General features: G+C 39.5%; 1 protein-coding gene and 1 long non-coding RNA gene across 2 annotated transcripts in view; both read left to right on the top strand.

The window, feature by feature from the left end:
- Nucleotides 1–4877, top strand: part of LOC122971563 (urotensin-2 receptor) — a 57511-nt gene extending 52634 nt beyond the window's left edge. The window contains exon 4 of the mRNA XM_044338273.1: nucleotides 3382–4877. The gene's annotated coding sequence lies outside the window, so the exon portion shown is untranslated. The remainder of the gene's footprint in view (nucleotides 1–3381) is intronic.
- Nucleotides 4878–9449: 4572 nt separating this feature from the next.
- On the top strand, nucleotides 9450–12130 carry LOC122971528. Its single transcript, XR_006399497.1, has 2 exons — nucleotides 9450–10081; nucleotides 11134–12130. It is a non-coding gene; the product is annotated as an uncharacterized LOC122971528 (long non-coding RNA).
- The last annotated feature ends 9360 nt before the right edge of the window (nucleotides 12131–21490 follow it).

The raw sequence follows: 21490 nt of genomic DNA, 5'->3' as shown, positions 1-21490 counted from the left end.
ATCTCACGCAGTGATGAAATTAACTGAGCAATATTAAACTTAAACTGCATATCAAGGACAAATATTATTCAAATCGCTGTTATGGTGATCATCCATCTTAGCCCTTTTTTTCTTGTCTGGAGTGTTGATTATATTATCATGCTTTTTTGCAGATGTTGAAAGAAACAACCCCCTTTCATTAATGAATTGCTTCACTGAAGTGCAGCAATCAGTAAATGAATTAATATGTCTGAGGTTTCCGTTATTGCACTCCGATTTCATTTCACTTAAGAGTTCCTGTGATCAAAAGGAAGCGTAGCAATATGTACCTGTTCTTTGATTGAAATGATCTGACTTGAACACCGCTGAAAGAAATAGAACCAGAAATTAGATGTCCTAAATATATCCAGCAACAATACCTAAAATGACTAATGTCAATTGGCATTTCATTAATTTTTTTCCAATTTCTTATTATACAGAAGGTACTGTTGTTGATTAATAGTTGATAATGTTCGATGTGAGAAGGCATTGGACACACTAGCATTTGTGCATGTCAAATCGAGAGACTGTTGGTTTACTATTTATGTAGTGGGAATAATTCTTGTGAAAAAGAGGGATGATTACTGAATGAATGAATTTGCATCTGACCCACTTCCATTTGATTTGAATAAGCAAGAGAGAGTTGTAATATGCAGACACAGTTGCATAAAAGTGAGCTGTGAGAGGACATTTAAAGTTGTGATACAGAATTAGACCAACTTTCCTCAGGCAGGATGATGTACGGTGCTTTCACTCGTATCCTGTTCTTTACGACAAACTTTGGTGACTTTGTCCATTATGTTGGGTTTGTCGGGGCTGGTGTGAAAGCTGGCAGCGTGATGCAGAGTAAAGAACTGGACCGAAACTGAAAAGGATGGTCTCGGTTTGCTTCCACGCAGACTCGGGTGCAGTTCTGTGTGGTCTGAAAGCAAAACAGACCACAGGATTTTATGATAGTAGATATGTGATTTTAGAATGAAATAAAAAGCTAAAATACCCTTCAATCCTAACAGTGAGAGAGTCAATGACAGTGATCTTATAAGCAATCTAGATAAGCCACATATCTTTTTTTTTAAATTTAACTGTGATCTTGAGAATTGAGTTGCAGTCTCGATTAATAATGCTCACCACCAGATTTTTTTTTTCTCATATAGCATGTTCACAGCTGGGTTATTACAAACAAACCCAGAGGTGTAGGCATGAAGACATATGGACTGACAAGTAATTCATTGATTGGACATGGACCCATGAGGGGAAATCAATTTGCTGTGACTGACAGCGAGCCGTGCAGCACTTAACTGAACCTGATGTATATAATTATCTTCAGTGGCATGACAATGTACTCATGGAGAAATACACTAAATGATTAGAATTATTAGTTGAGACTGCAGCTCGACCTCGTATATCATATAGTGTATATATTGTAATGAACTGATAGAAATAGAACAATAAAGATGCATTTTGTATCATAATATTAGGGGGAGGGTCACTATATGTTGCATTTTACTCACTAACTGCTAAAAGAGGACACAAGCTCGACAAACCTCTATTTTGATGTCTTTTTATTTTCTCATTGACCATGGAGAAATCCCCATACTCATGCATATGTTACCATGGTTACCAAATGTTCTTGCACAGATATAGGCTATACAATGCTTATAGCCTACAGATGGAAAGATCCCTCTTATAACAATTCACGACTAGCAGATAGATTTAATCGTAGTTTATCTTTTGAATTCATGCTGAAATGACATAACTACTCACACACAGTCCTGTGGTTGGTCCGCACAACTTTTTTTCAGTGGTCTTGTTTAGTCTGCACCAGAGTTATATTGACAGATTTCCACACCTGTCCACATCAAAATCAATGGATGAGTTGGTAAACCTATACTTGTGCCCTGGACCCCATTGCCACAGCTCTGCTCAAATCATACATCCCCATTCTCAGCCCCCTGATCACTCAAACTGTCAACCTCTCCTCTCAAACTGGTAGTGGTCCATCTGCCCTCAAGGTCACAGTCATCCGCCCCCACTTCAAAAGCCCACCCTGGACCCAGGATTGAGCCTTCTGCTCTGCTGCACTACACTTGTGGAACAGCCTTCCTAACCATCTGAGGGCAGCATAGACCCCAGACTCTTTTTTTAAAAAAAGGCCTAAAAACTCAAGCAAACCAAACTGCATCACTAAAAGCCAGGTGAGAATGTTCACTGTGCTCATTGCTCAGATGTGTCTCGGATGAAAGCGAGAACATAAACACAGAAAGAAGGTCCTGAGGAAGGTTGTATCTGCCCATAATCAAGGAGGAAATGTACTTCATTGCTAGTCCAGATCAGACCAATATGCAAAGCGCACCTGGCTACAGGAGCCTTTTATCTCAAACTCACAGAGTACATCTTGTAGTTGGATCAGATCAAGGTCGGATCACATTCCTAACACAAACAAACTGCTCCAAGATTCGTCTGTGACCACACCGAGACCACTTCCCCTTAATGGTCTCAGTGTGGTTGTTTTGGTTCACACATGCGTACAATTGCCGTGTTCAGATGTGCCCAAATGAATGACACAAAGGGGGAGAACCAACCAGAGTCCCATACAACCGCACTAAACAACACAGGTTGAGAGCCCTTATGATAAATTTCTTTTCAATTCCAGTCTTACGAAGCACCCAATAGGAGCCAGCCTTTGAAACTCTGTGATCCAACCCACATAAAATTAAAAAGACTGTGTGGATCAGTATTTTGAGATAAAAGTTTGAGAAACTAACAACAAGAGATACATTTTCTTCTGTCTGAAAAAAACTCACATAGGGACATCTGAGTTTGATACAAAGACTGTATTACGACTAGAAAAACTCCATTCTGGAGAGATTTGGTTCATCTGAGGCAGTTATAATGTCGTAATGCATGAGGATAAACTATGTTTTGGTGTAAAAATGATACCTGAGGGATAATGGCAGTGAAACCAAAGACACCTCAGACACTGTTCACAGCTAATCTGATACTGCCAGGCAATCCTGTTAACCATGCTCTCTAAATCACACTATAATGATGTCTTTGAGATTGAATACTGTGTATATATATATGTGTGTGTGTGTGTGTGTGTGTGTGTGTGTTTGGGCAATCCAAAATAAACTATGCATACCTTCCTAAATGCACACAGGAACTGATAACTGATTCTTTTCTATTTTTACCCGCATGCTGTTTCCTAACAGTACATGCTCTTTAAATGTTTGTGAGTGTGTGTGTGTGTGTGTGTGTGTGTGTGTGTGTGTGTGTGTGTGTGTGTGTGTGTGTGTGTGTGTGTTTAGAGCAATTACAACCACAGTATTAATAGGCACGCTGTGTCCTGTCTCTCCCTGATAGATGTGACTGAGCTGTTCTGGCTGAGGAAGAGGAAGAAAGGAAAGAAGATGACACAAACAGCAGCAGACCCTGAACTCTTCATCACCACAACTGTGAAAGAAGACGTAGCTGCAGTTCAATACATGTGGACACAATCACATGTATGAGCACCAGCGGAAACGGAACAAGAAGCCAGGAGCTGCTGCTGTTTGAGACTGTGTACAAAGTAGATCCCCTCATGTCTGTATTTATTTGTCGCTCCCAGAACTTCTTGTGACATGAGGGAAAGACTTTTCAACTTTTATGCTAACTCTAATGTTTACCCCTCTGTCCTTCTCACGGTGCATTGTGTGGGCCTGCATGTGAAAGTGTCTCTGAAATTGTCTTTTTTTGGTGATTGAGGGCAATTGTGTACACAGTAACAATAGGGGAGTAATGCTGTTGACGCACAAGTGAGGTAAGGACAACAGTATCGAGCCATCAGTGGTTTGATTTACAAAAAAAGATTATCATATGGTAATGTCAGTCGAGTCTGGCATGTGATGTTTTTAATTCATGACGGATAAAAAGTGCATGATTGCTGCAGTGGTAGCAGATGATTGCTTTTGGAGGACATACTGGGACATACCTTTCTTATTTTAAGGGCAAAGCAGTGTTCAGGCAGACAACAGCACTGCATAAAAAACACACAGCCCCCCTCATTCTTTTGAATGGGATCACTGCATCGACCGCAGAGTCGTCAAGCAAAAAAGTTGAAGCTGGCACAACTCTGCTGATTACATAAAAGCAAGCACACAGTCCTGGTAGATTACTTTGGCCCCATTTACACTTGTCATTTCATGTGTCTTCAAGTATCTAGATAAAATCAATATGAGATTTAGAACACTTTAATTTAAGTTTAACCACATATACGGTATGTGTCACAAATTTGATTGCAATCTATGTTGATTTTTCCAGACCCAGACTAGCCGCAAATCAGGTTTAACTCTACTCCAGTCCAGATGGAAGTGGTAATACACTTGAAGCTGTTTGGTTTCTGCCAAAAATGGCAGAAGATTAAAGGGGCTATATTATGTACATGTCCAGGTCTATATATTTCATCTGGGGCTCTATTGGAATATCTTTGCATGGTTTACAGTTTAAAAATACTCTGCAGCCCCTTAGTTCAGCATCTGTCTTCAACAGGCTGTTTTAGCTCATGTCTCTTTAAGGCCCCCCTCTCGATGAGCCCACTCTCTTCTGATTGGCCAGCTTTGGAAGCATCCCCTCAGACTTCCAAAGGCTATGTCAACAGACCATGCAACAAACTATAGGCTAAGGCTACGGAGCGATACAATATGATACGATGTAAGAAAATGGTGAAAAATGGAGATCACTGTTTCCCAAAGCCCAAGGTGACGTCGTCACACATCTTCTTGTGTCCCAGTCAACAGTCCATATCCCAAAGATATTCTGTTTATTATCAGAGAAGACAAAAAACCCCAGAAAATATTCACACTTAAGAAGCTGGAACCAGAGAATTTTGACATTTTTTCTTAAAAAATGATTCAGAATGATTAAATAATTATCAATTTTTTTTATTTTTTTTTAGATAACAGATAGTTATTCCATCCTCCAAAGACGCATGAAGTGACTTAATGTAAATGGGTTCTGTATAATATGAATGCCAGATTTATGCAGTTTACCTGATGATCGTCACAACGACAGATGTTCATCACCGTGATGACTTTCAAGAGTCATAATTAATAGAGTCCGATTAGCCTTGATTACACATTGATCTATTGGTCAGACTTTCTAGATTACATTATAGTATGTCTCCAGTGCCTGAAAAAACACTATGCTACTAACGCAGCCCCTTGTACTTTTTTAACGCAGTGCTGTTTTCAGTCTGAACTCCCGGAAGAGCTGGGGATATTCTGTTTGTTTTTTTTTTCTTATTGTCAACAAATCCAATGGAAAGACCAAAACCAACAATGAATTGAATCTATGTGTATTGTCTATACAGTAGACTGACAGACCAAAATTGCCATCTTTGGAACCATACCTTTAGCTCAGCTAAAAAACGATTAAAAATACATTAATGAGCCACACTGTTGCACTGGGTAACAGTCTTCAATGTTCCTTCATTACCATAAACTTAGGCTCTGTAGTTTATTTTGAGTCAATCTCACATACTCTTCACTGTCCTGGTGCTGTAAATAATTACTTATTAGAAAATATGTACTAATCCGCAGCTGAAAGTAGTTAGCTAAAAACTACAGTGCCCGACTGTTTTAGGAAATTATTGAGGCTTTTTAAAAATATAATGTTATATGATAATATATCTGAGATCTGTTTTTAAAGATTTATGTCTTCAGTTGGAAAGAATGTGTTTGAGGCTGAGTGCCACAGACAGTGTGGGGAAGTCGTAAAGTATTAAGAGACAGACTGACACACATTGTGGGTTTGGTCTTTTCATGAGATTTGTCGAGAAAATAGGGAAATATGAAATAATGCCAGCCTTGTCCTCACCTTGCTTTGAATATTTTTAAAGAAATTGTAAAAAAAAAAAAAGAAATCAAAATTTAATATATTGGTTGAGGAAAAAAACAATTTCCCCCGTATAAATATTGTTGCTGGTGTATTTCATCTGATGTGTTTCATCCGTTTACAGATATTTTAATTCCTTTTGCATGTCAATATTGCTATTTAATGCTACTGTGCAATACCACAGATTTCTACAACATCCAAACTAAAAGCTGAAAAGCCAAACACGCTTTTTGTGTGTTTTCTCAGATCCGTTAGGCTCCTCTGAGACCTCTGGTGTCATCCTTGACCAGTTTGATCATGTTATGGCTTCAATTTGAACACAAAAAAGAATACAAAGAGCGTAGGCAGAGTTGCAGGTAGGAGCCAAGTTGTTACATCTCTATTGATTGAACTCCCAGAGCAGCAGGAGACAAGCTACAAACATTGCTTGAATGATGCATTTTTAACCATTGTATCCTCTGAAGAAATCGTGTTCTTGGATTTGAGAGGATTTGTATGCAGGAGCTTTAAAAATTGGTGAAATTTACACAGATCTCACCATGGGATCTAAATATGTTCAAAAGCCTTTAGATGTAGGCTGCTGGCTTTGTATACATGCACACTGTACTGTATATAGACACGTGAGAAACCAACACTGGCTATGCTGATATATACTGGAGTAAAGCCAGATTTCATATGTGACTCAAAGTGATTGAGTCTCCCACGTTGTAAATAAACCAATTTACACAATATCTTTTGGCCATTCAACTGCCTGTCAGCCAAAAAGAATGAAAAGGTTTGGTTGCTTTCTATCCTCTGTGATGGAGCAGTAGGTTACTTGGAATACAAGAAAATGAGTGATAATCCTAACAGTAGTCCTGAGCCTCATTCCTTGCATCTGAATAACTGAGCTGTAAATCTTACATATACTTTAAACGCATACAATTTGGTTTGTACCTGCATTGTCACGGATATAAAACAAAACTGTAAATTCTACACCATGTAATGTCCGCATTATTATTCATGCAAGGCCTTGTGACACTGTTTCATTAACAACCATTAACAACAAGTTGCATAACCAGTGACCTACCATAACCTGCCCAAGAGAAATCCATATAATTACATTTATTAGGGTGGTTGTGGCTCAGCAGATAGATCAGGTCGTCCACTAAAAGCAGGGCTGGTGGTTCAGTCCTGTCCACATGTCCTTGAGGGGGAAACTGATCCCTGAGGGCACTGAGTCCCAATGGACAGGCCAGCACAATGCACAGTAGCTCCAAAGCTATTGGTGTATGAGTGTGTGTGGGTGATTGAGAAGTGCATTGTAAAGCTCTTTGTCCATGAAGGTAGAAAGGCGCTTTGTAGATGCAGTCCATTTATGCAGAGAACTTTTGAAAACCACCTGCACAACTCAACACCTCTTTAAGCGCAAATGACATGCATTTCAATTTATCAATTAAACTGTTTGTTGTAAATCAATTTCTACTTTATCATAGATTATAATACATTATTTTATACAATAGATTTGGCTTATTTGATTTAGAGGAAATTGTCCTCTACAATGGACCAAAATCAGCACTTTTGTTCTGCTGCTGTAACTTACTGTTTTTTTTAAAAATTGCAGATGTTTCATCCAAACCTTGTTTAGTTACATTAATTTCCATTATGCTCCTGAGATCTCTGAGTGAGTCAGCATCATCAAGTTAGAAGCCACCATATCAGAAAGCTGTCAGGCTATACATTTTAACTTTCTGAAAGAATTGAATCTCTTCATAGTGTGCTTTTTTTTTTAAAAAAAAAAAAAAAAAAAAAAGAGAGAGAGAAAGAAAGAAAGAAACACAAAGAATGAGAAAAGACATACAGTTAAAGGTACCCTGTGGAATTTTCTACCAATCTATGGAGCAATGTTTTGACAAGTGGGTCCCCTTTTTGTTTGCATCATGCATGTGCACAAGGACACATGTGAAAGCAACACAATTCACATCCTATTGTCTGTTACACACTATTCTGCTGACAAACAACAAATGAAGTAATGTCACAAAAAAAAAGAAAACTGTGAAGAGAAAAGAATGCTAACAAGCAAACATAGCTGTAATTATTGCTGGATTTGTAGGCTAAATGTTTTACAGGAAGGACATGCACTCAACACAGTTGGTAGCCTATTTTGGTGAGAAACACCGCACTGTTTGTTTACAAGAAAACTCCATGGGGTACCTTTAATCTCAGACTGTATTTAGTTATTCTTGATTACTTGGAGGCAAGAGAAAAAAATAGCACCACGGTTAGAAAACCCTGCTTGGCTAATACATACAGCAGACACAGAGCAACTATCCTCCTATTGACAGTAACTGCTTCTTCTTCACCAGTAACTCATGTTCTTAAGCTCTCTGCCATTTTGTTGCTGAGCAGGTAGAGTTCTCTGTCTGAGCTTGTTTGCTGGAAATGGCTACACTTTAATTCAAGGTGACTGATGAGAGCGGACACTCAATCATACTATGTGTGGCAAAACCCAAATGAGCTAAAGGTTGCACAGAGCTGCAGAACCGATTGTTAATGAAGAATAGCATCAGTGCTAAATATATTGTTATAACAATTTTCCAGCTTTTCTCTTCAAAATAAAACCTCCAACTAATAGTTAATGTCATATGTGGTTAAATTAAGACCCACTCGTCAATCAAATCCCCTTCAAGCCAAAAATAGTTACAGAAGGAATTTTCCAGTCTTTCAGCCAGGTTTCCCAACAATGTTGCACAATGCTTAGACTGGTTTTTTCAGCTACCATATATGGTTTATATCTCTACCAAAACAATTTTGGGCTGCATGAACAACAGGCTTAAGAACACCTCTCCATGCATGTTAATAGTCACTGGGGACATTCAGCTTGAAACTGCTAATATTTGCTGCAGACAACTCTTTAGTACACTGAGTAAATCTAATCCTATTTAATTAGGCTGTATTAGGAGAAAATAAAGGAATAGACACACAGTCGGGTCACGAGGGGTTTGTCTGCCCTTGGCTGATGTTGTATTTATCTTTAATTGCATTCTCCCTGTGGATGACATAATACCTGGAGCTATAGTGCAAACTGATGCTGTTATTCTGTTATAACTAAAGACAACGAGTGATGTAAATTATGTGCGCTCTTATTAAAAAACCTGTTTGACCTCTCTGACTCAGTGTCTCTGTGTCCTTGGTAGAACAGATGTTAATCTCTGTAATTAATTGGGTTAATCATAATTCTTATTTTACATTGTACCAGTGAGGGGTTATCTGAAGAAACCCGCTCAGCATCCATAATGGTGCAACAAAAAATGTCCTATGAAGTATTCTTCATTATCACGTATCCAGCCAAGATGTGCTGACGTCTGACTGGAGAGAAGGAAATAAAAATCACAGAGAAAAGCACAATTGCTCTGAGAGAGACTACGAAATGCAGAAACAAATTTGAAGATGGTGATGAAAAAAGAAAATGAGATGCAGCAATAAATCACACTGCATTTATTCTCAGTCATTGTAAAAAAAAAGTACAATAAAAAGTAGATAAAACAAGAGCTGTTTTTGTTTTTTATATATTTGTCAAGACTGTGTCACTGGTTTTCTTTTCCTCTTTAAGAAACCATTTGTTGCCATGTTTCTGCTACATGAAAAGAAAACCAGAGCAGATGTGAAACCCTCATGCTTAACAATGGTGCTTTATGGTGCCATCATGTCCGTTCTGAAAAAAAAGGCAACTCTAAGGCACATCCTTACCGGCAGCAAATCCAGTCTTTGCCAAGGCCACTATACCTGGAGACACAATCAGGTTCTCCAGCAACTGGCAAACATCCTGGTGCAAAAGAGAATTGTTGCCAATGCTCTATCTCCCCAAACAACTGGCACACCACTACCCTCGTACCAGCAGGACGACTCCCAAAGCTTCCACTACAAGGAGGGAAGCAAGCCTGCCACAAGCTCATCTTTCCACCAGAGATCATGACAAACATGATATAACAAATCTCAGGCCAGAGCTGGTCTTGTTGTCTACCTTACTAAGGGCTCTATGCATTGTGGAGCTAACCCTGTGTCTAGACAGCACGTGTCATGTCAGTGACAACAGTGTTCACGCATCACTGAAGTGACTGTCTATACTGGGTCCATCTTGTCTGTGCACTTCAAAGCGTCAAGCAGCAAAGGAGCAGCCAAACTTGCAGTGTGCAGTTTTCCTTTGATATGTGTGAGTATTCCTGATCTATTTTGCCATCAACACTGCTGCATATGGTTGACACTTAAGTTATTCATAATTTTACACTGAACCTGACAGTGACACAGGCTATTTTCATATTTTAACCTACATTATAAAGCCAGAGGCTACTGTTTACAAAAGCAATTCGTCTGTCATAGCTATAAAAACATATCATATTACCATAGCCTTGTTATAAACCAAATATAAAACAGCCCTTAAGAATTATTTCATTTTAAACAATGTAGAAAATAAGTTGAGGGCATCATAAACACATAGAATAACTATTTACATGAAATAATAACTATTTACATTGCAAAATATACATCGAAGGGCACTACACAGCGTTAAAAAAGATATTAGGCACAGCCTTTACAATCTCCCACAGTCTTTGCTTAAGTCCTGTACTTCCCAGGCCCACTTGGGACTAGCAGTTGCCTTGTCATAGGTTCTATTGGAACACATGGGTAATTTACAGAAGAGGTACTGGGAATTGGCTGGAATTGATACTGTTGCCAGTGCTGTGATGGAGGTGGGTGAGCAGCAGGAACTTGGGCAAGGGTGGAGGAGGATGACTCAGTGTCATCCAGCAAATTTAAAATCCTGATTTTTGCCTCATTTTACCCTCTCAGTCTACCTGGTTTAATATTGGCACCAAACTAAGGACAAAGTAGTGTTTCTTTTTCTTTCCTCATCATCAGCCTGTTGTTCACTGGGGCCACATACAGAGAGATAAAGAGAGACAGAGAGGTGTGTTTATATATTTCATTATGTTATATTCTATATTGTACACTAAATAATTTAGTGTTGCAACTCATAAAGAGCACATTTACTTTCTTGGCTGCAAATAGGGCAGCAGGGAAGACATCACCTAGAAGTATGGCCACTCTTTTTGTGTGTCTACCCCCAACCCACTTGGCAGGATCTTTTTTGTGGACAGGTGCATCTCTGAGACACTTCCATCTAATCTTGCAGTCAGCTGCTGAAAGTGAACAAAAAAGTGTGAATACACGCATAATTAACTCCCCCCCATTTTTCCTCTCTAGGTTCATTGCTACAGGAGTCATTTTGGAGCCTTGCTTTCAGCTAATGACTTGGTGTTCAGACTGTAGCAGACTCAGTACACCTGGTGTGTGAGGCCATAGAAACATTTATGAATATTGATCTACCTAAGCCAAATGAAGAGACATGGAGTAGCATTGCACAGAGGTTTTGGGAGAATTGGAACTTCCCAAATTGCCTTGGGGCAATGGGTGGATGGAAAAAATGTGCAAATGCAGACACCGTCTCTGTCAGGCAGCAAGTTTTTCGACTACAAGAAGACATTTTGTTGATGCAGACTATAAATTACGGCTGATAGTGATCCAAGTTGGAGACTTGCGGAGGATCCCTTCATGTGCCACCAATTGCCCTATGCCTGGTGCAGACAGACTTGGTGATGTGCCATTCACCATAGTGGCAGACACTGCTTTCCCACTGAAACAGTATCTTATGAGACCGTAACCTTGCCACAACCTCACAAAAGAGAAGAGGATGTTCAGCTATCGGTTGTCTCAGGCACGAATGGTGGTTGAGAATGCATTTGGCATCAAGGTGGAGGGTATACTACCAGAGAATCAAGCTGAAACCTGACAGAGTGAATACACTTCTTATGGCTGCTTGCATCCTCCATAACTTCTTGCTGACACCAAGTGACTCACAAAGACTATGAAATGAAGGACAGCAGATGGGGATGCAGATGCGTACTGTCAAGAACATGGGGGGAAATGGGGGCTAAATGGCTGCCTTTGATGTAAGGGAGATCTTGTACATATTTTAACTCACCACAGGGCAGTGTGTCATGGCAGGACAGTATGATAAAACAGGTGAAATGTGTTGGCAAAGGGACTGGTGACTGCTCTAAATATGTAAATAGCATTATGAGTAGGTTGAGTTTAAGTTCTGAATGTCATAGTTTTTCCTTTTGTAATAATCCATATTGGCAACACTGTTATCATTTCATGCCTTCTTTTGTATTGTCATAGTAAAATCGTTCTGTGATTTGATCAGAGTTATTTCTTGTGTTTGTTATATTTGAAATTGGCATTTACAAGGCCTGTACATCTTAGTGATACTTTGTGACATTACTGTTAGTTTCTTTGCTTAACTGAGGGGCCACAAATAAGTTGTGTACATGATATTCACAGAGCCACATACTCTGAACGGACGTGATGTCAGTGATGTCAGTCCTTATTTGATAGTGTATGTGTGGGCCTACAAGTTTCATTTATTTAAGTTAGACGGGGCAGGGTACAGCAACATAAAAACACAGTATTTAAACAGTGAATCCTGAAATGCGTCAAACATAACAGCAATCAACATCGTAAGTGAAGCAGAATTTAAGAGCATAAATAAGTAATTTATATAACAGTTTAGGAGCATGAGTTAAAAGGAATACATTTTGTTTAATAAGTGCTTGATAACAGGTGTTACCAGACAAGCCAGACAGTTTAGAAACTGACGTCTAATCAGCCTTTATATAACATATATTGTAATAAGCTGTGACATAATTGCCTTTTGTAATCAAGCTGATGCCCTGTGATCTGTGCACACCTGTCTGACTGCTATGTAGGCTAGGTCGCTAAAGTAATAACGACTTTCCATCACAAAGGCACTCAGCTGCTGCTTCAAGCACTGCTGCAATGGCATTCCATGCCACATCTTTCCTGGTATTGTCTTTGTAGAATGGGTTCTTTGGGTCGTACAACACTTTGTACGTCTCCACTTCGACAATCAATTTCACATTGTCCATGGTTGATTAGGTTTGGGATTCTGTGCTTTTTTCACCCATCCCCATCCCCTTTATTGCACATGCTGCAAAACAGGTGTGTGTGTGTGTGTGTGCGTGGGTTGGGGGGCAGCTTTCTCTGAGCCTGGGCAAGTAGGCCTTCATTATTTTGACCGCTAGATGATAATCTCACATTTAGACAATGTTTCCCCTCATAATCCTATAGTCTCTGATAAAGTTTGAGAGAAGAGAGAAAATCATAAGGAATCAAGAGGACCCATAAATAGGCTCTTGTCTATAATCAAACAATGATGAATGTAAGTTAGGCCTATGTCAATTATACTTTTCGAAAAATTTTCGATAAGGATTACACAACACATAAATAAACAGCAATAATGGAGAAAACAATTCCATCAGAAACAATAAAATCATAGACCAAGGTCACATAATAACAGGAAAATGAAGATAATGTGATAAAAGTTTAATTATTACAATGATAAAACCTTAAAATATACAGTAAACTGAAGTACACCCATGCAGTTTGAAATAACGGATGGCCTAGGTTGCAAAATGTAGATAACTATATTTATTCAGTGCCTTTTTATTGGGCATCAAACTTGTGTTCATGCACATATATATATTGTCGAAAAAATATACTCGTCGCGCAAATAGATGCTGCAGGTTGTGGTATGCCCATGAGACACAAGCCTGCATGGAGCTGGTGCAGACAGCTGCATTTATTGCAATGAGAGTGTATCTGCTGTGTCTGATGTGCACATAAAAAACGCGTCTGATATGCTTGCTGTCAAAACACAGGGTAACTGTGCCATGGGAGGCCGCAGTGGGTGAAGCGTATGACCGTCAAAAATTGAAATACACACATATACCAGCCGAAGCTGTGCAGCGGGGCTGAAGAGCATGAATGCTCCCAGTGGAGCTGGGTTGCAGAGGTTTTGTGGCCAAATCAACCACCAGGCTCCTGAAAGAGAAAGGAGTTTGAGGGGGGCCCTATGGCAAGCCAGCGGGTTATTGTTGGAGGCTGCAAGGTGACTATCAACATATACAAAGGAATAAAAGCAGAGGGGGGCGCACCTGAGTATAATCCTCTAAGTTTTGGAGAAACCGGGTCACATGTTTTCGTGATATTGTCCTTGGATGGATGGAGTGGACTGGAGCTAATATGATGTACATGTGATCCCAGAGTACAGGGACTAGCCATAGCCCATAGCCTGTAGATTTTAATCATTGGCATTATTTCTTTGCCTTCACTTGATGTATTGGTGTTGTCTTAATCATGAATACCCAGCAGCATGTAAGGAATTTTAGATATCTGTCAAATTAATGTGATGGATGTAAATGTAGCAATAGTTAATGTGATTTATTCAGATTGTATATTATGACCAGATGGAAAACTAAAGTATATTTCTGATGCCAAGAGCAAAGATATAATTAACATGAAAAGCCATATAAGCCTGAGCAGCTCCAGCATATCACTTTTTATCACGAGGCATTAGCAAAACAAAGCGTAACAGATAAATTTACTTCATGCAAAGTGTGCTCAACTTTATAGCACAAAGTGCTGAGTGCTCTCTCTCTCTGTCTTTGCTGAGTGCAGTCTTTTAACTGGCATCCCAAGGGATACAGTGCTGATCAGCATTTCCGGACCATGCATGCTCTACAGTAACTTTACAGGTCTGAAGCAGAAAATAGAACAAAATTAACTACATCTGATCAATGTAATTTGGATTCATAGGGCAATGGCTTTGCTGGTTGTTTGCCTGGTTCAACACCTCCACATGCTATAGTTACTATATTCACCGTTAATTAACCTGCAAGCAAAGAACTTATACCATTAAAATGGAGCATAGCTCAATATTATACTGTAATAAGTGATATTGACAGCCAATTCCCAGTGGAGATGAGCAAATATTCAGCTACAGCTCTAATGAGCTACTTTAAATTGGTTACTAGACACACTTCATCACCATGCTGGGCACGATACATGCACTCAGGCAAATAATCTATGCCCTCATATGTGTAACTATAGTACACATGAGGTTAGGTAAACTTGCAGGTACACGTGATCCAAACACATGGCCTTGAGGGTTTGGTGGTCTGATGTGGGAGCTAAAATGTTGTTGGGGAAAACAACTAAGTAAATTAATGCTCACTCCTCCTTCAGTAACTCAAGACACCCTTGATCAAGGCTTGTAACCTCGAAGTGTTTCATGGAGCTGCTCTTCAGATAAAAGGCTAGGGCTTTTAAAGTCTGTGTAAAGGAAAATGAGAGATTTCTAGTGGCTCTTTGATATAGAGGGGTGACTAGCATAACATTCCCTGCTGTCCGTCAGCTGGCCAGCCAGCCACTGTCCTCTCAGCTCCCCAAGCGCTGCAGCTGACAGACGGCTGCTTCAGTGGACAGAGATGCTGAACGCAGGTCGAGTGGGGAGGCTGCGTAGAGTGCGGATGGACTGTTGTGCTCATATGAGACAAAATTGTTTTTCCACTCATGATAATGTAAGAGGTGCAGAAGTGACTCTACAGCTGACCATTGCTCTGAATTCCACCGTATTTCTCTTATTGTCGTCGCCTTGGCAATGCGCATCCATGAATATAGGGTGGTGGAGCTTCTGAAAGAGCATGAGGGGAGGGGTGTATTTGTTTGGGAGTTTAGTTCAAATATCAACAATCTTTCTCCAGAATGACTGTTTCTACCTTTAATGTGTATAAGGCTTATCAGATGCATTTTTTTGTTTTCTGTTCAACAAAGAGTATTTGTCAAATTGCTTAATTGTCCAATATAACTGTCCAAAAACTTCCTAACAGAAAAGCAGAAAAAGTAGATTTAACCGAAATATGGAAGAGAAATGAACTAGTCAGCTGATTGGTTGATTATTTATAGTGAGTGTACAGACTTTGTACTGCATCCCTTGTCTTTGTTTCTCTCATGAACAGACAGTCATCCACAAATGCACTGAACAGCAAGGTGTTAATCAAAGGATTTTCCTAAAAAAAACAATGTATAGAAAACATATATAAACATATAAACAATGTATAATCCCTCTCAATCATCACTTACGACCCACTAGAAGTGTGTGGCGGTGTATGTATCTACAGACACCCTGCCCTCTGCCTGTATTTTCTTATTAGTTTGCTGTGCTGGGGATACTTCTGGGCATCATCCTTTGGGCAGTGGCTGTGTAGCGCCCAGAAATGCAGGGTCTGGGGTCAGGACTCGTAGAGAAGTGACCAGGTTACATTGCTGTCTTCATCTCTCTCCTCTGCTCCGCTCCCTTTCTCTGTGTCCTGGATGTATAAAGAAAGGGCAGAGCAGAGAGACCACAGTGGACAGGATGAAGCTCTGCATTCACACAAAATCCGGCAATGCTGCACCTTCCAAAACAATCAGAAAATGTTTTATTTGTGTGACTCACTGCTTTGTTCTCGCTACCGCCACTCCCTCTATTCATTCACTACACAGAGACTCGGCCACCACTGCTCTCTCTCTCTCTCTCTCTCTCTCTCTCTCTCTCTGACCCTTTGCTTGGTGTCAAGAAATTCTCAGATTTAGATAATGTTCATAATGGTAGTTATCTCAGCACTCCAGAGTTGTTGTCCCATCATGGTCCCCTTTTACGAGCACTTAGAAAAAGTAAGATAAAAGAAGGCAGCAGATGTGACATACCCCACACTGAAGAAAATATGCTGTTGGTGAGATGTACATCAAGACAAAGACAGTTGCATGTGGAGGATAACTGAAAGGTTGATTCAGTTTGAAGACTTACAAAAAGGCCAGCGAAGAAATCTCAGAGATGACTGAAGAAACATTACAAGAAAGTGGTATGCCACTGGAAGAATGTAATGGACAAAGTTAGACAATGGAGTCAAGGACTGCAAACTCAGGTTTTAAAAGCCAATCCACTTACGACATACTTCCTCTGTGCGTCCAGTACCCTCAATCAGGTAGGTGTCCATGCAGCTTAGACATGTTCTGAGGTCTCAGCTTTTTTGGCTCTGTGAACTGTCTCTACAGTCTTTTTAAGTGGTAGTCCAGAGCAATGGGCCGTCTTACAGGAAAAAAACAGGATGTTCTCTTCACTGTCTCTGACACTCAATGGGCCCGAATTGCTGTTGTACAACTTGTGGCAAATCACTTACCCTCAATTACTGAAGCACTAGAATGTGGCTTAACCACATACAATTTGACTAGTCATGCAAAGTCTGAAGCAAATGGCCTGAAGAATTATCACCAGACCTTTGACGCTATTGTCCTTATCACTGTGTGGGTAAAAGTTGAACAGTGCATTGAGAAACGAAACCTGATTCTTATTCTTATTTCTTTGGATATTGAGGCTGCAAACATTAACTCACTCCAAGAGGAAATGTCACATATTCACAATGAATGGGACTCCCTGGTTACTGTGACTTCTCCAGCTGCAAACCCAATGTAAATCTGTTAAGTTTCAAAGAAAAGAAAAAGGAAAAGGAAACGCATGCATGATGGCAGAGTGCATTCAGAAAATAACATATTCTTTGCTGCGATTGACAGCATCATCAGTGACTTGAGTGCAAGGTTCCGGATCACAGTGAACATTTGCGAAAAATTTGCCCCCATTTTAAAGCTTAACGGAAGGAAAACATGCAGGGCACTGATAAGAAAATATCAGAAGGATCTCAAAGCAGACTTAGAAAATGAAACAAAAACACCTAAAAACAATATATAAAGCCACATTTCCAAATGCACTGTCTCCTCTTGAACTAAACTTAATGCTAACTGTAAGATGCAACTACAGAGTTTGTATTGTACTCTGTGACTGCTGCTGAAGTTGAATGGGTTTTCAGCAAGTTCAAACAACCTGGGATTAGCAATGTCCCAGGACAGACTGAACAGTCTTGCACTTATCTCCTAGAATTGGACCTTAACTGCCCAGAATTTTAGTTCAAAACATTCCCTAAAATTACCAAGAGAATGTGACAAAATAACAGATCAGACGTTATGTCATAGACCTATATGTATTGTGTTGCAGAGATATCTACTGAAGTTAGCATGCTAACCAGCTAGCTTCGGCCTGTACTGTCTCTTAATACCACTTTGTAACTGAGGGATGATGGTGAGTCACTGTCGCGTCCGGTCTGCCCACAGTCCAACATGAGAGGAGGAAGAAGTACAGCTGCCCAGAGCCAGAGCAGTAATGGTGGAACCAGGCTGAATGCTGTTGAAATTTTTGCCACAGGACTGTTAATATGTCACTTCGTTAAATTTTAATATATTTTCAGGCAGGAAAATAACCATGTAGACTCCCAGTATGTGGTCAGTTTATCCAAATAACGCCTATTTGGAAAGTTGCACCGACGTCGGAGCAGCAGGCTGCTGCTGCAAATGGGGAGACACCACGTGGTCATGTCAAATGATCTGATGCACCAGCTATGTGTAAACTGGGATGAGCCATTTGGCATCATAGCACATTGTAGTTAGCTGGATCCATATTGAAATATATCAATAAATTAGGTCTCTATTGGATTACCGTGGGGTAAAATGGCAGCAATTTTACCATTAGTGAGTTCTGTGACATTGTATGATTTATACCTATCCTAGGGGCGTGTCTGTAACTATCTAGTTGTAACTTAACATTATGATGTAACTTATCTCTGTGGTGCAGCCGCTTTCTCATCTATGCAGCTTTTTGGTAATTTACTGCTGGCTCTAACGTCTCCGTAGCATTTTGATGTCTTGACTCTATATTCAGAGAGTGATATTGGTGATGGGGTGGTGTGTGGGGGGTATAATGTGTAATTCTTACACATTATACTTTTAAAGAACTTATGATTTTTGCCAGCAAGGAAACCTGTCAGTGGGCATTTACTGGAGATTACATTGCATCATTTGTCACTATCAATGGATCAGCTGTCAGCATCAGTTTCAATTTACTTGTTGATTCAGTTATTTGTACAGACGTGACAAAGTATAATGTGAAAGGGATTACTCCTAGTGAAAAACTGAGAGATAATCATCACCTCAGCTCTACAGAGTATATAGCTTTTTCAGCTCATTGTTTCAGTGCCCCTGCTTTTCTCAAGGGTTGGTGGAGAGCAAATCACAGCTACATTGATCACATGGACACAAACACAACTCCAATTAAATGCTAATGTTGCTCCATATCAAAAGGTTATTGTAGATTTAAATAAATGAATAAAAAATTGAAATTATTAAACATCTTAAACATCTATCAATGTTTGCAGACTAACATCTTGGTTAAACTTTGACTCTCCATACCTGCTGTAGTGTAGTGCAAACAGTTTTGGGATGAGGGCTTGTTAGCAATATTTTGCTTGCGCTAACTTGGTTTAACCTCCAAGTAAAGTTGTTCCTCACCTCTTTGGAGTTTGATGTAGTGATGTCACAAATCTTAGCATTTATTTTGGTGAGTAGGCTACAGTGTTATCACAACCATTAAAAACAAAGGCCACCTTTAAATAAAAACTGGGTTATAATAGTAGGATAATATAATTATCCTTTAAACACTTGTTCACACAGTCCTTCAGACCTCTTAAGATCACTTTCACACAAGTCCACTTGAGTATTGGAATGTTACTTAAGATGCTGAGAGGAACTCCCCCAAGGGAAAGTGCTAAGTGGAAGTCAGCGAGAGCTTGTTGATCCACTATTGGAACACACTCGAAGTCTTGTTTACCTCCACAGTTGTACAATACCTTGTGTCTAGGTTTATCTATCTCCAGACCTCAGAATGTCAGACTGAATAATAATCAGGGGTGCAAGCTCATCAGGGGTGAAAAAAGTGACAAAGATGGAAAGTGCATTGCATCCACTATACAATAAAGTACATCAAACAAAATGAAAACACAATATGCACAACAACTGACAAATCAAATGGAAAACACAGCTTATGTTATATTTTAGAAGAGAAAGAAAGACAGACAGACAGACAGACAGAGAAAGAGAGAGAGAGATTAAAGTAAAAAAAAAAAGAATCTTTTGACTGAAATCTTTTTTCCAGCGCAGCGTATTCCCCATCTGCAATCTGTAAAACATGTTACAGGTCACACTACTTGACGCCTGCTTAACAAATAACACAATATGTAAAATTGAGATTTCAGCACCACTCCACACATGACCATGATCTCTAATGCTGCCATGAAGTTTAAATACTCGAGCAGTAGTGTTTTAAGTCAAGGTGTTTTTTTTCTTTTTTGTCTCTGAACTGAAACTGATACTTTTTCTTTTTTGCAAAGATTACCTCAGTTTTTACTCTTTCAGATAATCAAACAGCCACATAACGTTTCAGTACATAAGTTTTTATCTTTCTTATTAACTATTATATATATAAGATTAAGGGAAGACAACACACCTGAAATTGCCATATTTGTTCTGACTTATTTCATGACTTTGCCTAATTTGCATATTTTCATGATAAAAAATAAAGGTTATCATACAGAAATATATTGTATGTGGGTCTATTAGTAAGTTTCATTCTGATAGAAATACAAGATTTATTAACTGGAGTTGATAATGGTTAATTGCTGTTAATAATTCAACCGATTAAAAATATATTAACCAATAATGCAGCAGACGAGGTACGAGGTAGCGTTGATTTGCTGCAGTATGCAGTTGTGCCACCAGGTGCAGCCTCTTACTTTTTTAACGAGATTGAGTTACAGGTGTGTTGAGTGACCACCCATAGGGGCTGCACAAACTATAAAACAAACTACCTTCCCTGCCTTTGGAGGAAGAAAAAAGTCGCAGTGTGCCTCGCTGTGGTAGTTGTCTTGATGAACTCTGAAGCATAAAGTTGTGAAAACTCCACAGATTTTTTGTCTGGTGGCTTTGCGGTTTAGCTATCTGAGGCTAACACTAAACTAGCATCTTGAATAGAAGCAGCTGCTCAGTTAATGCAGGCTGAGAGTTGAGTGTCAGACAGCAGGACTCCAGGACGACACTTGCTTCCAACAAAATCAACACAAAAGTGATGAACTGTGTAAGCAACACTCCCCTGCTCTGAGTAGAAATGCAGTAAGTGGGCTGACAAAGTTGGAGCAGCACTATTTGTCCATCTGTTGCAGCTGAGCAGCTGTTTCCAGCAGCTGGACTAACATTAGCCATAATGAACACACCTCACTCCATCATGTAGATCAGGTCTGAAGATTATTTTATGTGAAACCAGTCAGACTGGAGTCCGTTGTCAGGAAACTGGAGTAACCTGTTTCACATTTACATTACTTTGAATTCATAGGCTAAACGTGTACTTGCTGAGCACAAATCTAAGATTAGCTGGCCAGCTACCACCTGTAGCAAACCATTATCTATCTATTCATCATTTATGTTAACTCATTTTCACTGATGGAACATTCAACAACCAATAATACTTATCTTACCGTTGTTATACCATCATTTGGAATTCCAAAGTTTGATCTGTCACTCTGAACTATAAGCTAAAGCTGAGCAGTGCTCTGTATTTAGATATTCTGCGCTGGTTTGTGTCATGTGCACACATGCCGTAAACAATTCCACTGGCTCGTGAGTGTGACAATTTGCAAGAACATCAACAGGTTAATGCAGTTCTGTTTTTTTGTAAACAAAATAGAGAATAAATGTGAATCTCTTTCAATCAGTCACTCTC

Source organism: Thunnus albacares, chromosome 20 (genome assembly GCF_914725855.1).
Source record: "Thunnus albacares chromosome 20, fThuAlb1.1, whole genome shotgun sequence".
Classification (NCBI taxonomy): Eukaryota; Metazoa; Chordata; class Actinopteri; order Scombriformes; family Scombridae; genus Thunnus; species Thunnus albacares.
The sequence above is the reverse complement of the archived record's forward strand: the minus strand, read 5'-3'. Positions and strand labels throughout refer to the sequence as shown.